The sequence below is a fragment of the Nanorana parkeri genome, unplaced genomic scaffold (genome assembly GCF_000935625.1).
Source record: "Nanorana parkeri isolate BGI_ZX_2015 unplaced genomic scaffold, ASM93562v1 scaffold592, whole genome shotgun sequence".
Classification (NCBI taxonomy): domain Eukaryota; kingdom Metazoa; phylum Chordata; class Amphibia; order Anura; family Dicroglossidae; genus Nanorana; species Nanorana parkeri.
The window spans coordinates 910393-924372 of record NW_017306860.1 but is presented as its reverse complement, the minus strand read 5'-3'; positions in this window follow the sequence as shown (position 1 = coordinate 924372).

Below are 13980 nucleotides of genomic sequence, written 5' to 3'. Positions count from 1 at the left end.
CACAATCTGAGATATTCAAGAAAGAGGTTTGAAAGCATGGACAACCTTTCCTATCATGCTCCATGAAGGAGAAATGAAGGTCCACTTCAGCTGATTGACAGCAGCAGTGGACGGGTGCAATAGCCAGCCTGCTATTGGCTATTGCAAATTGCAGTAGCCAATAGCAGCAAGCTATTCATTCCCATGCTATCAGTAGTGGCCGCTGTAAAAAAATACAGATAGCAGGGGGAATAGAACCACCAGGTATCCTGGAAAGGTTTACTCTGCTAGATAGAGCAGAGTAAACCTTTCCAGGATAAAATATTTATCTTGCGGGCATCAGGGAGCCGCTGTCTTATAGTGGGAGACTCTTGGAACGTCCGGGAGAGTTAGGATGTCTGCTTACTGAACTTCTTTGCCCGCTCCCGGTGTAGCGCTGAGGTCAAATCTCTGTCCCTATCTCCTCCTGGTCAATACTAAATCAAATGGCCCTAGGCTCCACTTTGTGATTGATCAGGAAAAGAGGGGGTTGTAGATGTGACATTTTGCTGCCCCCTGACCCCTAACAGTACAGTTTTAGGTGCCTTAGCAGTGTATCACTAAGTCTGAGCAATATGACATTGCAGCTTGGAGATGGAGGTATGCCTAGCCCTCCCCAAATTCTCTTTTATAAAGTCAGTATTTGCATAGGATTTTTGGGTTAGCTCTAGAGTTGTGGTTGGAGCAGGGGAGGGGCAAGCAGCTTTTGGAATTTATGTTATTTGTCTTGCGCTGCACAGACTACATTTTCATTTTAAGTATCTTCCGGCCATATCTGTAAAAAAGAAGTCAAGGCAACAGGACTTGCCGTATTTCTCTTGAAGACGTTTCACTGGTCATCCAACCAGCTTTCTCAATTCATAATGACTTGTACAAAAAATTAGCTGGGAATAAATATGGTGAATGTTGCTCCAATCCACATAATCTGTTAGTCGCAACCAGGTGTTGATAGCATTTGCATAATTGGAGCTAGGAGGTGTTAATAACCTGCCCAGAGAGAGGTATTAAAACACCATTGTATGTGGCAGACAATAGATGTCTCACCCCCCACCTCTATTCAAGCTTGGCTTCTCCATTTTTACATAAATGGCCTCTTTCACACCTCTTTCAAACCAGTCCTCCTCCCTGTCTAGGATGCGTACTTGACTGTCTTTAAAGGAGTGACCTAGCTGCTGTTTTTTTTCACCGACATACAATTCTGAGCACTCCTCACTGCACTGGACTGCATACACAATGTTGTTCATCTTGTGTTTTGGCATTGGGTCTTTTGGGTGAACCAGTTGTTGCCTCAGTGTATTGCTGGGTTTAAAGCAGACAGGGATGTGATGTTTTTTAAAAGCCCTTCTGAGTTTCTCAGATACCCCCGCTACATATGGGATGACGAAATTCTTCCATTTGTCAGCTTTTCACCCTCACTGGTACTCTTGGCATTCCTTCCTCTTCTTTCTGTTTTGCTAAAAGCCTAGTCTGGATACCCGCAAGTTTTAAGGGCCCCCGTGAGGCTGAACAACTTCGCCAAAAAGTGTCTGCAGCCCTGGCCAGTGCCAAACCACCCACGTCAAACCTGACTACAGAAGAAAGGAGGGCGGTTACATCCTTGAAGAAAGACAAGAGTATCAACATCCTGCCTGCTGATAAAGGAAGATGCACAGTTGTACTTAATACATCTGACTACTATGATAAGGTGACTACCCTTCTGAATGATAACAACACAAATGAAGCCCTAAGAAGGGACTCAACCAGTGATTACAAGAAGAAAGCTATAGATCTTCTAAAACAGCTGGAAAAGGACAAAGCCATTGATCGGGCTATGTATCATCGCCTCTACCCTGGTGAAGCCCCTCTGTGTATATATAGACTTCCGAGGATACATAAGGATGGGACCTCTCTCAGGCCAATTGTCAGCAGCATAAACTCTGTGATTTATAATGTGGCAAAATACTTAGCCAGAGCCCATGCCCCTTTGGTTGGAAATACACAACACCACATACAGAACTCTCAGGATTTCACAACCAAAATCAAGAACCTAATATTGGGCACAGAAGAAACAATGGTGTCCTATGATGTCACATCCCTCTTCACCTGCATACCCACATCAGAGGCAATTGGAACAGTGAGAAAATGATTGCTACTAGACCACACACTAGGCAGCAGAACAGAACTTAACCCAGATCAAGTGTGTGCCTTATTGGACCTTTGCCTGAGTACCACCTATTTCAAGTACACATCTATTGTCTGCTACATACAATGCTATTTTAATATCTCTCTCTTAGCAGGTTGTTAACACCTCCTAGCTCCAATTATGCAAATGAAATCAACACCTGGTTGCGACTTACAGATTATGTGGATTGGAGCAACATTCACCATATTTATTCCCAGATTATTTTTTGTACAAGTCATTATGAATTGAGAAAGCTGGTTGGATGACCAGTGAAATCTCTTCAAGAAAAATACGGCAAGTCCAGTTGCCTTGACTTATTTTTTTACAGATATACCATGACCTGGATGAATGAGAATCTTCACAAACATATCTTCTGGCCAGGATCAAGAGTTAACCCTTGGAGCTTGCACATGGCTGAGAATTCTTTCACTGCCGCAAAGACACAGCTCTAGATGCCTATGAGTCAATTACATCATAAGAATAAGCCCCATTTCCCCCCATACCAGGTACGTCTCTTCACTCCTGCCACTCAAAATTCTGTCACTCAAACCCACACTTTGAATGGTCAAAAAACTAGTTCGCTTTAAGTTGCTATAGCAGAGCATCCTCATGTTTACGCATCTGTGTGTCCAGCAGTGTCCTCATTCTTATCTACAGGGACTTCTGCGCTTGATTAATCTAAGAAAACTGGGTGTTTCTCCTTACAGCTTCTCACTTAAATTGGCTGCACGAGCCTGCATTAATATCATCCAAATATGTGAAGTGCCGCTATCACCCAACAAGTAAACAAATAATACGTGCAAAAACCAAATATTATAGTGAACAATACTATAATGAGAGAAAATAAAGAAATATGTATATATATTTTTCAAATATTTTCCAAATTAAATCTTCTAGTCAACTGTTTGTGTAAATCACAAGGTGATAATCTAAAAAAAACTCCAAATGACTGATAAAGTAGCAAACGTCCTGTGTCAGAGTGTAAAACACATAATTGAAACAAAGTGTTTGTGGATTCATTACATCCAGGCAGCTCTCTCTCTCAAAAAAAAAAGTGTTGTCTTAGGCTGGGAAACACACCTAGGCGTATTGAATATGCGTGTTTGTCGCGATTCACGGTTAAAAAACGTGCGACAAACGTCCGTTTCCGAGGGCTACTTGGCTGTATCCCAATGGAAACGCGAGACCAAAACGCCCCAAAGAAGTACATGTACTTCTTTGGGCGTAGGCCGTTTTGTATCGCGTTCGGACGGGCGGAAATACGGCAAGGTGTGAACCAGACCCATTGAATACAATGGGATTTAGATATTTGAGCGTTTTGTAGAGCGTTCGCCAAGCGTTGAACGCGCTACAAAACGTTCAGGTGTGAACCAGGCCTTAGTCTTTCTTTGTGCGTCACTCTGCCCACTCTTGTAATTTCTTGTGTATTTTTTGCTAAAGTGCTCATAAAAAACACCAGTGCTCTGATAAATAAGCCTCTCACCTCCGTGTTCAGACCCTTGGGTTTCAAAGCACTTCTCATAGTAAGCTCCTGATGAAGTCAATTAGACGTAACACGTAGAAGCTGAGTCAGTGACGTCAGAACACCTGGAGAGAAAGAGGAGGACAGATCTGACATGCAGGAATGCAATTCTGATACGCAATTGTATTCGTTTTTATGTGAGTGTATTTTTTTAATAAAATAATTTTATGCATACGGGGTGCGCTATGATTTCCACTTCTGTCTTTGAGAGATCTTTTTGAGATGAAGTTGGGCTGTCGGTAGAGGAGAAAAACATTAAGATCAGGATTGGTCTCATCTGAAGGAAGGAAGATCACAGCTTCAAGTAGTGTGAGGAAGGAGTTTTACCCTATGAGAAGCGCTTTGAGACCCAAGGGTCTGAACACGAGTGTCCTCATTCTGCTGACTCTCTTTAGTGTGAATCACCACTGTCTCCTTGTTAAGTATACAGTGAACCTAGAATAAATAATTCCTCCACTCCCGCCATCTGGACAGTGTGGTTTACCACTGCCTAATGCCATGTGCGCACAAACCAAGGAAGAGACGGACAAATTCTTAGTCGCTGAATAGCAGCTGATAGCAGACAAATGTGTTTAATCAGGAGGAAGATTCATCGCTGCCTAACAGACTTGTTATAGACATGTTTTCATGAGATGCAGCAACTATCAGTTTATGTACATTACTCCTATACTATCAAATACCTTGCTGCATCAGTTGGAATATGTACAGAAGTATGAAATGGAACGGCTGATTTAATAGATACATAACCACATGAGGCATGTTAATAAAGCTGCCGATACAAGCACGACACTTTAGTTAGCCTGGGTATAGCCAATATTTTCTGCACTTTTGGCACAATAAAAAGATGCTAGCAGCAAAAGTTTAAAGCCTATACCTAGGACAACCCTTGCAGTGAGGCTACCCAGGCACTGCAAGCATTAACTGCTTGTTTATGTCTAGTGGGACCAGTGTGATGGGCTTTTACTTACCTGATCCCCACTGCCCCTGCAGTCAGCTCTCACTTATCCCTCCTATGCCTATCTAACAAGTAAAACAAATGGCAAACACACTCATCAGTTCATAACTAGCTGCACATGGAAGGGCTTTACACAGTACAAAAGCAAACATTTCCCAGCACATTCACCATCCAGCCTGCAGAAAAACAAATTACACTGTCTAACTATTAGGATTAAAAATAAAGGTTTTAGTTGCAAAACCTTTGCAAAAGTTGTGCTAGGCTTCTGGTGTTTCCCTTTAAGTAGGTTGGACTACCTCCTGGCAAACTTGCCCCCAATTCATCCTTTGCTATATATGCTCCAAAATGGAAGTTCTAATAGATTAGAATTAGGACCACACTACATAGAGGGGCCTTCGCAAGGCAGTGCGGCTTCTACATATTTTGGAAAGGTTGTGCAACTAAAACCTCTGTTTTTAACCCTAATAATTAGACAGTGTAATTTGTTTTTGTTTTTTTTTGCAGGCTGGCTGATGAGTGTGCTGGGAAATTTTGCTTTTGTCCTATGCCTATCTGGCGTTTGGGCTCTCCTGTGGTGTCCTCACATACAGTATAGCTTGGCTTATTACTCTTTATAGAAATTTCAAGGATTGAAATACACACATTTATCTCAGAGACGACTAGGTGAGAACATTATACATGGATTATTGGAGGCATACGCATAGACTGGTGTCCAGTGATAACACATTCAGGGTCTATTCGATCCCTCTTCTGAAGGTATTTAAATAAACACAGACTACAGACCCACAAATGACACTAAGCAATTTATTGTTCCACTGACCAGGAATGTAAGGGTCCCTGAGATACATATTCCTTACTCCTGCACTATGTCCACTATGTGGTACATTGCATTGTCCTGACTGCTACATTCTATGTACTCTGCAGTATGTTACATAGACCTGACCCCTGCACTCTATGTTCTGTATTACAGTTGCTCATTGCTGTGTAGTTTGCAGCTAATGAGGTTCTTTTTTAAGGTAGGCTCAAACAAAATGTTAGCTTTCTGTTTATATTTGTGTTTTTATCCTTTAGGTTTTTGTAAATGAGACTCACTCATGGCGCAGCAGTTATGGAGAAAATTGTGGCTTCAAGGACTGCAGAGAACTAAAGGTATACAGTATGTAGTCTCAGACTCGACTCAACCTTGGACAATGTAGCCAAGTCAATTTTTTTCCATCCCAAGTTGTCCCTATTTCGAGCTTCAAAGTTGGGAGGTATGGGGTTGTTACCTATAACATAGCAAGTCTGCTATTGTTTAGTCCAGGCCCTTTTTATTGTTGAACTTTTAAGTGTAATCTCCAGCCAGATCGCTTCTTTTACTTATGAATAGAGTGTGGGAAAGGTTGGAACATCTGTAAGCTTTTGTCCAATGCTTAGGGTGTGGGTGCTCCAGTTTGTTTCCACAATCCATAAGTATACTAGTAAGGTAACTGTCTACCATTCAAATATGACCCCCCAACAGATGCTTTGCATGTACATTAGATTATCAAGCCCCTTTGGGGGACAGTAACTGATATGAATGGTTCCATTAAGCACTGTATAATATTTGGGGACTATATAGATATTAGAATATAAGCTCTCATGGGCAGGGCCCTCCTAACCAGCTTCTCTTGAATTGTATTGCAATGTGTTTCTTATATTGTAAAGTGCTGCACAAACAGTTGGCGCTATATAAATCCTGTGTAATAATAATATAATAATACCAACAACAATAATAATAACAATAATGATAAAAAAATAATACTAAAGAATACACAAACTCAGCAGTTTAAAATAATAGTCACATGTGTTGATATACAGATGACCACTAGAGGGAGCACTTACAGATCTGTACATGACATACAATAATCAAAATATGGATGTCAAATCAAAAATTACTCTTAGATAAATATTACCGTAGCATCTCTACATGTGCATTTTCTGAGAACACACTATAGTTTCCCATCAGTGCTACATTTTCAGGTTTTGACTGTGTAGTGTGCCTTTAATCTGTTTCACTGGCAGGGCCTGTACAATCTAATTGCAGCCAACTGTCCTGATTTAGTGTTTTTGCCCCCGGCACACTCTAATTGCATCATTGGTGTCTGGGACATATGCCACATATCATTAATTAATAATTGTGTTTGTACAGAAAAAAAAATATGACACTCTCGTCTAAAGCCAGAAATCTAGTTCTGCATAGAGTGGGGAAGGATTAGAACTACTGCTGGGTTTTTATAGATACCTGGGGCTGGTTTTATTGTGAGATTTATCCTCACTTCCCCTCCTGATGACAGCATTTTAGTAAATAGGAGGTGAGGCAAAATCTGCAACAGGAGCATAGAAAGAAAAACCAGTCTGACCGAGGTTCTAGCCTCCCCTATTCAACTTGAAGTTGAATGTTGGAAAGTTCTGTGTTGCTGTTGAAGCAGCAAAACTTGACAGGGGTTGTTCTAATCCTTCCCCAACACCTTCCTACACCAGTTACGTGCACCACAGTGCACACCCCTCATCCCTCCCCCACGAGGGAACGTGCAGCACCAGCTCACCCCCCTGGCACAGACGGCGAAAAGTGTAGGGACACCCCAACCATGCTCCTCCATCTTTAGCACTTTCATCTTTAGCTCGGTGCTCTTCCGCGCTTTGAGTCTTTGCCCACTTGATTGCCTCGGCCCCATGATGTAACTTCCACGCATGTGCACAGGAGTTACTTCATCTTGGCGTGCCGGCTCTGTGTGCTAAGCTAAAACCAAACTCCTACTTACACATTCAGTTTTTAAGGGGGAGGACTGTTGAGGTCACATAAGTGCCACTTGGAAGAAAATATATGAGTGAGTAGAGTGGATTAAAAAAAAAAAAAATCTAACATCATTATGTGTGAAAAAATGTATGTATATCCAAAACCTTTTTTTTAAGTTTTGGATAGAATAGAGTTAAAACTAGGGCTGCACCAATACCGATACTAGCATCGGTATCGATGCCGAAGCCGGGTATTTGTTCCGATGCCTAGCCCGATACTTTCGGTATCAGGAAGCCAGGCAGGGCGTCATTACACGCTGCCCGGCTTCATGCTCTCTCGTCACTTGTGACGAGAGAGCATGGAGACAGCTTCCCGGCCAATCAGGAAGCCGGGCAGCGTGTAATGAATTGCTGCCCGGCTTCCTGATTGGTCGGAAGCTGGCCAATCAGGAAGCCAGGCGCCGTGTAATGACTCGGGTGGCGAGTCTTTACACGCTGCCTGGCTTCCCGGCTAATCAGGAAGCCAGGTGGCGAATCATTACATGCCTCATGGCTTCCTGAATGGGACTTCCGGTATTGGTATTCGTTATCGGCAAGTACCGAAAATATAATATCGGTACTTTCTACTAGATACCGAAATACCGATATCGGTGTATCCCTACTAAATACCAACTGTATAACAAAACTTCAAATCAAGCACATCAATAAAAAGACAAAAAAAAATTATTATAATAAGAACAAAAAATACATCAAAGGGGTTGATTGCCCAAGCAGCTAGCAATCAGAATGAAAGTACAGTTTCCTAACTGACCCTAATCTCTCCCTAATCTGTCAGTTTTCTCTATGCTTTCTTTAGACAACTTCCAATATGCTGACACTATGGCTGCTCCATGCCCCCTTTTATAGTGAGGGGGCTGGCTTATCCAAAAGCTGGCTTATTGGTCCTTCTAGGAATCTAGGCCTGCTGGCCATAGTTCAAAGGCCATGCAGTGCATTATGGTTTAAAAAAACATATCTTGAACCCACATGATTCACCTTGAACCCATGGCAGTAGCAAACCTGAACCTCATGCCTATCCAGCACTTTCTTTCTTGGTGACATTGGTTGCTAGTGAAAACAAAGGGGTTAATCTAGCCAATGGGGGCACAGACAGCAATACAAACAGAAGGACTAACGCTTCCTCACTCTATCCAAAACTAATCAAAGGCTTTTGCCTAGAGATACACTCTAAATCTTGTGACTGCTGATATACAGAAATAGTAAAAAAAATGGGAGGAATTAACAAAGCTTCTGGCATGAGTGGCAAGCGCCACATTAAAGCAGATTCTATGTGCGCTACCCACACCAGTTTCTGTTTCAGTTTCTAAGTCTAATTAACAAAGTGATGACAGGGGGGGCGTTCACCATGTGAGCCGGAGAAGACGTGTGCACGGGAAGCTCCGCTCCATACAATATCCTGACACTATCCTGGCGCTGAGTTTTTGCAACTTACCTGAGGCCGGGTGTTGCTCTACCCCTCTGCTGGGCTTACTCTTGTTTCTCCGCCTCTTACAAAACTGCATCCCGCATGGATCTAGCATTTCCCGGGGGCGCCCTCCAGCCTGACATTGGAGAGGTCGGATACCTGCCAGGGGGTATTTCAGATCACTCACCCATGTGGCTCACTCTCCGCTCTGGCCAGAGCAGAGACCGGGCCCTTTGGCGACTGGCCCCCCACTGGATATCCCACCCTCTGGCTTTGGAGACTATTCTGCCATCAGTTGAGCAATACTGGAACCTGAATGCCTCCACTGCTGGACCTGCTATGGTATGGGATGCATTTAAGGCTTATGTCAGGGGTGACTTCATGTCATTGCAGAAAGCAATTAAAACCCAGGATTCAGCTCGTATGGTGGAACTCCAGGCGGAGGAGGCAGGGTGTCTCTCTCGCTATGAGTCCTCGCCCACTCCTGATAATTTTGACGCCTTGATGTCAGCGAGGCGCACGCTCCGTTTGCATATGGCCGACCTAACAAGGACTGACGTGCGTAGCCATAAACAAAACTACTTTGAAAATGGGGATAAAAATGGGAGGCTGCTGGCTATGCTGTCACAGGCGTCCCGGCCCCAGACGGTGGTTGCTGAACTGCGCTCTGGCCTGGACGCCTCTGTCACCTCCCCAGCAGACATCCTTGAGGTATTCCGGAGCTACTACGCCACCCTCTACTCCTCCTCACTTCCGACGGACGCCCAACCTCCGGGCTTGCGACCCCTGCTAGACTCGGTAGCCCTGGGATGGCTGTCCAACAGCCAACGTGATTTCCTGGTAAGACCCATAACTGAACCTGAGGTACTAGCCGCCATTAGCTCCTTCCCCAATGGAAAGACACCAGGCCCAGACGGCATTCCTATTGAATTCTACAAAGCGCACGCGGAATTAGTGGGCCCTAGACTATGTGAAATGTATACCTCGTGTTTAGCGACAGGTTGTCTGCCGCCGTCCATGTCGGGGGCACATGTAATAATGATCCACAAGCCGCCTCGGGACCCGACCTCCTGTGCCTCCTATAGGCCTATTGCCCTACTTAATTGTGACTTTAAAATTCTCACCAAGCTTCTGAGTGTAAGACTTACTCAGCTGACGGATAGTTTGATAGACTCAGACCAAACTGGCTTTATGCCACGCAGATCCACTGATATTAATTTGCGTCGCCTATTCACAAATTTACATGCGTCTCATCTCAACAGCGGGACGAGGGTGGTGGCATCTCTAGATATAGAAAAGGCCTTTGACACGGTAGAGTCACATGGAAACAACACCTTTCAATTCTCCTCCACATATATCCACAAACACAGTTTTAAGAAATGTTTTGTTTAAAGAGCGCAAGTGACGTTTTATAATTTTAAAGAGGAACTTTACCCAGATCTTCGAAATAACAGCAAACACCTTTAGAAATGTTTAGTAATGACAATCTACATACACATACATCTAGTAAATTGCAGACTTTGCATTCTTTGCATACCTTATTTATTTTTTCTTCCCCAGTTTTCTGACAGTGACCATTTTAACTAAGGGCAGGTTAATAGCGCTCCCTTTACTTCCTGGAACTCTGGCACATGTGATCAGCACATGTGACAATGCGCATCATCTCAGGGGAGAAAATGCCTTTCCCTGAGATCTCATGAGATTACAGATGAGGTTTCCCAGCAATGCACTGCTGATGTAATCTTCCCAGGATGCAAGGCTTGGACACGATTACATCATTTGTGCCAAAGTGAACCAGGAAGTAGAAAAAAAGAAATTGTAAATAAAGTAAAAATATGTTTGTTTAGCTAATAAATGTAAGATGATTTCATATCAGCATGCAGAGCAGTATGATGATGTGATTTTTAGTCAAAGGGAGTAAAGGTTGCTTCTTTTTGGCAACTGTGTTCCCATACGGGTGAAGGGATCGCAAGGTGTCAAGTGCAGCATACAAATATCACAGTGGAAGGAAGGGAACTGAAAGCTGTTTCCACGTACATGGGAGTAGGTTTTACTTTTAAACATGAACTTTTAGTTTGATTGTATTTATTTTAAGTCTTATTGAACAGGAGGCACATTGTTACATTTGTTAAATTTTTTTTTATTGACATTGTTTTTCGGCAGAATTTAATATTACCAGTATTATGTGCAGGGAATAGGAATAAGATCAGGTATTTTGACTGTGTAGTTTAACGGGGACTGAAATGGGATTAAAGGAGAACTATGGGGTTAAGGTTGTTCGCTCACCTCCCGATCTACTGAGCCGACCTGTGACAGTCTCATTGTCACAGGTCGGCTAGAACTATGAGGTGAGTGAAAAGCACTCACCTCATAGTTCTCCTTTATACAATTCTGATCCACATTAGATAATATTATAATATTGTAATATTATGTACGTAACCCTTTATTTTTTTTATTTCAGAAAAGTATTGACTTTTTTTTAAAAACTATTTTCTATATCTGTTAGAAATAATTCCAGACAGTTCCACATTTTTACAGCTCTTACAGTAAAGAACCCTGTTTACAGAGATATTAAAGAGCAATACCCATCAAGTGAACACATTGAGTGAGATATTGATAATTTAAATTCTGTGGCACTTTATAACTCATTATTAATAAAAGTTAAAATAGAACTATCGGGTAACATTTTTCCCCCATAGTTCTCTTCAGGGTCATGGGAGGACATATACTAACCTCCTCCTGTGACCGAAAACTCAGTATATAGTGAACTATTGCCCGCTATATACTGGCTCTGCCTATCTAGAGTCAGAGCCAGCTGTGCTTGCCCCCTCCCCGTCCGTTCCTCCAGTCAGCGCCGAAGGATTGGAGAGAGGAGGGAGGGGGGAATCCCTGCGGCGAGCGGTGACTGACAGTCCCTGCCCTCTGCAGGTAGGTGATCGGGAAGTCAGCGATTAGCGGCATTTGTTCGCTGACTTCCTGATCAATAGAGCCGACCTGTGACAGCTTCAGTGTCACAGGTCAGCTTGAATTATGGGGAAGAGTGTATTTCACTCACCCCCATAATTCTCCTTTAAAGTATACTTAAGTTTACTTAAAGCCAAACATTTTTTTATTTTCCATTTTGGACAAAGTAGGGAATAATTAAAACCCCTATCATGTTTTTTTACCATATGTGTCCCATTGGGTAGATTTACCTTCACATCCTGTCCTATAGAAAAAAAAACAGGAAGTGAGAGGAAGTCTCTCCTAAATGAAGGAAATCTCTTCTTAGACAGTTGTTACCATAAGTAGCAAGGTTGAAAGATTTCCTCGCTATTCCTGTCCTGGTGACAATTCATATTTTTGGATTTTTCCTTATGCTCAATCCCAGGGACAATGGTCACCAGATCAGACCAGAGAGACTTTACTCCTCACCAGAGACACAGACAGCAATACAAATCTGGCGGGATTTTTGCTCACTATCCAAAAAAATTATAATTTTGCCTTTAAGCTGAGAAAGGTGGTGACATCATTTTGGACGGAATTTAGGGCGATCCTCTCCACTGGTCCTGGGCTCTGCTGAATGCTGCTCCTTTTGCCTGTGGCCAGGGCTAGACTTCTCTCAGCAGCATTCCTCTCCTCCCTGCTCCTTTCGTTCAGCTTTGAGGCTAACAAAAGTAACACAAAAAAACAGATTTTCCCATCCAACCTAAACTGTGTCATTGGTTGAATCTCCCGATGTGGCTATTGCAGGGACGTGCGGTCAGGGGAGGCAGGTGAGGCAGGGCCTCATCTAGTATTATGAAGAAAAAAGGTATCAGCTTCAAGTCTGAAGCTGACAGGTTTTTCCGCATTCACATCGGCTTGTTACAGGTTACACAGCAGGGAAAGCCTCCCCATTAGGTATGGAAATCCTCCCCGCTGTAATGGACAGAGTGTTGTTTGTTAATTACAGGCAGCACTGCATTCGAATTTTGACAGGTTGTTAGGTTACACAGCAGCGGGCTTCCCCACTGCTTGTGTAACCTAACTTGGTGAGGCAAGAGCTGTCACAGCCTCTACAGCTTGAGACTTGAGCTCCAGTGGTCCAAGCTCAAAGCGCAATTGGTCAAAGCTGTCCAATACAAAAAAAAAAAAAAACCCAGTGAGAACATCGATCTCAAAGCCTCGCCAGTGAGGGGCAGGGAGGCTCCTCCCTGTCTCCTCCCCACACAGCTTTGTTACCGAGCTGGGGTGGTCTTTGGCGGGATGGGGCGGAGCTTCCGTCGGTGCAAGGCTATGGCAGGCTGGGGGATGCCTCACCCAGCACAGAAGGCACGGCACGTCACTGGACTATTGTATGCTGACATTCCGCCGCACTGGCTGTCAAAATACCAGAACACTACCTACCTACATCTGATTAGATGCAGGCACTGTTTGGTCACCAATTTTCCACCCAGCTCCTTAGATTTTTCAATCGAAAGATGTTGGGCGGAAAGCATCAGACATGGTGTGCGAATTTCATCTGGTTCCTGCTGAAATCAATGAAATTTGCTCAGTGTATAGCGTGGAGATTCCTAGGCTTCTGAGCTGCCTGTGCGGGTAGTCGCATGGAGGGTCAGTGTGCCAAGCTGTAGACCAGGGCAGGAGCACGCTCATAAAGATTGGCTCCAGAGGACTCTGCAAGACAGTAAAACTACTCTTAAAATTTAAACAAAGAAGAGTAATATGTTGAAAGGAAATTAAAATGAAGTGAGAGGCTGCAAACAGAATGCAGACATCTGACAGTGTAGGTGTAGATGTATGCGGCTGTGTGTCATGTTTTACATAAAGGGTTTAATTCTACTTTACATCGACTGATACATAACAGTGACTTGTGTGAACAGTGACAGTGAACTTTAAACAGAGATGCGTGCTCATACCTGAGGTGATATTAAACATTGTACAAATTCATAGAGTGAAATGTTGTTTGACTAGTACACTGTTCTTTGCAGATGATTTGAAGGTGAACTGTAGCCTAGCATGAAAAAAAAGTACACTAGCACCAAACAGTCAATGATAAATCAAGTCAGACAAATGACTAAGCTTGTTTTTTTTTACTCTTTTGTCATTCCATGTAAACAATATGTAGATTAGAGAAGGAT